The sequence below is a fragment of the Brassica oleracea genome, chromosome C6 (genome assembly GCF_000695525.1).
Source record: "Brassica oleracea var. oleracea cultivar TO1000 chromosome C6, BOL, whole genome shotgun sequence".
Taxonomy (NCBI): domain Eukaryota; kingdom Viridiplantae; phylum Streptophyta; class Magnoliopsida; order Brassicales; family Brassicaceae; genus Brassica; species Brassica oleracea.
The window spans coordinates 22,229,783-22,233,168 of record NC_027753.1 but is presented as its reverse complement, the minus strand read 5'-3'; the positions used below and the strand labels follow the sequence as shown (position 1 = coordinate 22,233,168).

The window sequence follows — 3,386 nt, the reverse complement described above, 5'->3', positions numbered from 1 at the left end:
ATTATTCAACCAAAGACATTTGATGTTTGAGATATGTTAGCAAATGAGCATTCATCTAGACATAGAGCTTGCTTAGAATTGTGTCTAGGTTTAAGGTCGATAGTTTGATTGATCATTTGCCTTCCTTAGTTCGATACTTGATCACCCAAGGTCTAATCCCTATGCCCATGAGTTCTCTTTTCCCTTAGTCAAGAAAGTAACATTCTGTAATTGCTTTCTAGTATTAGTAGTAGTTTAAAACCCATATAAATCATTGGTTGCACTTAGATTAAGTGAGTACTTGCATTCTCAGTGCTTTGATATCCCTCAGAACTGGTTCGACATTCACTCATACTATAATATTTGTTTTAGGAGCCTGAAAACTCCTAACATCACTGAGAAATGAGAATATCAAGAAAAGGAAACACAAGGGGTTAAGAATACTGATCTCGGAAGTGAAGAACATATAATGGAGTTGAAGAAAGATGGAGAAAATACATTGAGTATATGATCAGTCCAATGGCGGTAGTAGCAAATGCCAAGTAATAGAGCCAATCAACCTAACATATAAATATATAGCCAAATGGTCACATACACTTGTTTCTACTGACAAAAATTATTTCCTGATGTTTGAATCAGTTTGATATACAAAGTGAGTAGCTAACCTTCTCATGGTAGGTGAAAATGCGGATCAGAACCGCCCACATGTCTGATGTGAGTAATGAGAATGTGAACATTGCTGTACCATTGGTCTAAGAAGACCATATTTTCAGAAGCATGAAAGTAAACAGACATATCAACATGAAGACATACAGTGAAGGAGGCTCATTGTATGGTTTTTGTTTTGTCTCATACCTTGAGTAAGACTGTGAGTACAGAGTAGAATAGAAACACGCTGATTGCAATTCCAATGTAAGGCAAAACCTGAAACCACAAAAGCGCGGAGCCTGTAAATTTCTACTACTAAAAATAGAAAGTCTCTGAATAACAAAGACTATAAGCAGCAAAACTTACAGCCCAAGTAGACCAGTGAATAGCATTGAGCGCATCACGTTCAAATATGCTTCTATGGATCAAGTCAAGGAACATCCTCTTTGATAGCTTTTAATTTAAAGAGAATTTAAAAGTCTTAGCCTTTGCTATCTCAAGGATACATCTGAATGGCACCAATGATTGCACCAAAAAGACCCACAAAAGACATGAGCTCAATTCTGTCTGAAGTCTTCACAAAGAACTACTATAACAAAGAAACATGAAAGACCAGCCACACTAAGAATCCATTACATTTTTTTTGAGTATGTGATTAAAGACTTGCTTACCTCGCTAGTATTAATGACAGCATACAAGGTTGCTGCAGCTATAACAAGAAGATCTCCTTTCGCAGGATTACTTCCTCCTGAAAAATGCCACCAATATTGAGTGGTAACTTACATACATGTGAAGAGTGAAGAAAAAGAAGTAATGAATCAGTTTGCATCAATACCAGCTCGATCCCCTGCATGTACGTCTGAGAAAACAACCATCACAACACCAACAATACATACAGCCACACCACTAATCTTCATCAGACTGTATCTTGTCTTTAGAAAAACCTGTATCTTGTCTTTAGAAAAACCCAGGTCAATACCAAAACGCAAGGGATCGCCCAGCAGTCCAGTAACATGACACTTGTCATTGATGTGTACTGAAAAGCCTTTACAACTGTGAAAGCAAAGCAATGGATTTGTGTTCAAAATAACATGGTACTATTACTCACCACCAAAGCAAGAAACTAACGTATTATGGAAACCCACACATCAGGTTAAGTAATGATTAAGCAACCAAAGTATAACATGATTTAAAAATGCACACTATGCAAACCAGATACTTAGGAAAATAAAAGAAAATTTGTATCAGTCAGCTTCACGCTCACCTAGAAAGTTGGCCTCCACATTAACTAAAGCAAGGAGGAAGTAGTGATACCACTTGGCCTACAACAATTTTTCATTGCATGGAACATGTTAGCAATATCCTTTAGTTAGAAACTTATATATATAGTTTTGTTTTGGCACTGTGCTTATCAGAACTACTAATTAAACCTTCAATGTTCAAACTCAGAAAAGATACAAAACTCGATGTTTCCAATAAAAAGACAAAAGTGACATTGAAGAAAAAGACAAGTATAGTAATATTTCAACACATTAACCTTAATCACAGGTCTTCGATACAGCATTATACTTCCATAGACATTAGACAGTCGCCAGTAACAAATAACCCAAGAATGACTGTGATGTTGGAGCATTGATCCCTAGAAGATTTTGAAATTTTTATAAGCAATGAATATATTTAAAAATGGGATGAGAAGAAGGTGAAACCTTTTCTGGCGAGCTCAGAGGTTGTAAAGCTAATGGAAGTAGAGAGAAGAGAGATGATCTGTCCCAACACAAGTCCCATCAAAGTCTCCTCATCTCATTAACAAACCGTAGCTGCAGCTACTACGGTGAAAGGTTATGGTGAATGCAAGATACAAAGACAATACAATGGATCGGATTCAGAGAGGAGGCTGAAAGCGAGTCCTTTCTGGAGAATCATTGACTTGTTTAATGATATTGAATAAGATAGTGGGTATATAATACGTTACATTAACTAATCAAAATACCTTGTGCCAGAAGGAAAATGATAGGAAACCCCATATTCATATATTTATTAGAGAAAATGACTAGAATGTATAAGAAAAGTTGGTTTATTACTAGAGTGTTAAACATCTTTTAAAATGACTAGAATGTTTGGATACCTATAGTAAATGATTCTAAGGGTTTTTGGTTAGTTTTTTTAATTGAAATTACTTTTAAACATATAATTCACATCAGTAATTAAAATTACACATCACCACCGCAGTAGAAACCAAACCGTCTCTTCTCCAACATAACTAAATCAAAGTTTTTGTCATCTCGAAGAAGAACCGTTGAAGAAGAACCGTCGAAGAAGGAACCGCAAGGATACTCCCACTCTCCGTCGTCGACATTGTCTGTGTTAACTTCATCTTCGTCGAAATAGCTCTATGTCGTTGTACTCTGTTTTCTCTGTTATCATCGTGCCCAAAATCAGAATTCTGAACTCGTTTGTACGAAATCGTCTTCGCCGCATTCTTATCTCCGAGTTCGTCTTTTCTGGTAGGATATCGCGACGTTATATATTGTGTTTTGTTGAGTTTGTGGGTCACTTATGTATTATATTTCTTCTGATTTTTATTTTGTTGCGACTGAGATAGGGTTGTGTTGCGGCTGTGATTTTGTTTTGTTGGGGGTTTCGTTGCGTCTGAGTTAGGGTTTTGCTGCGGCTGAGTTATGGTTATGTTATGGCTGAGTTATATTTGTGTCGTGAATAACCTAATGTTATGTTATGACTGTGTTACTCTTATGATGCGG

General features: G+C 36.4%; 1 pseudogene; it reads right to left on the bottom strand.

The window, feature by feature from the left end:
* Window positions 1–2,983, bottom strand: part of LOC106297750 — an 8,931-nt pseudogene extending 5,948 nt beyond the window's left edge.
* Between the last annotated feature and the right edge of the window lie 403 nt (window positions 2,984–3,386).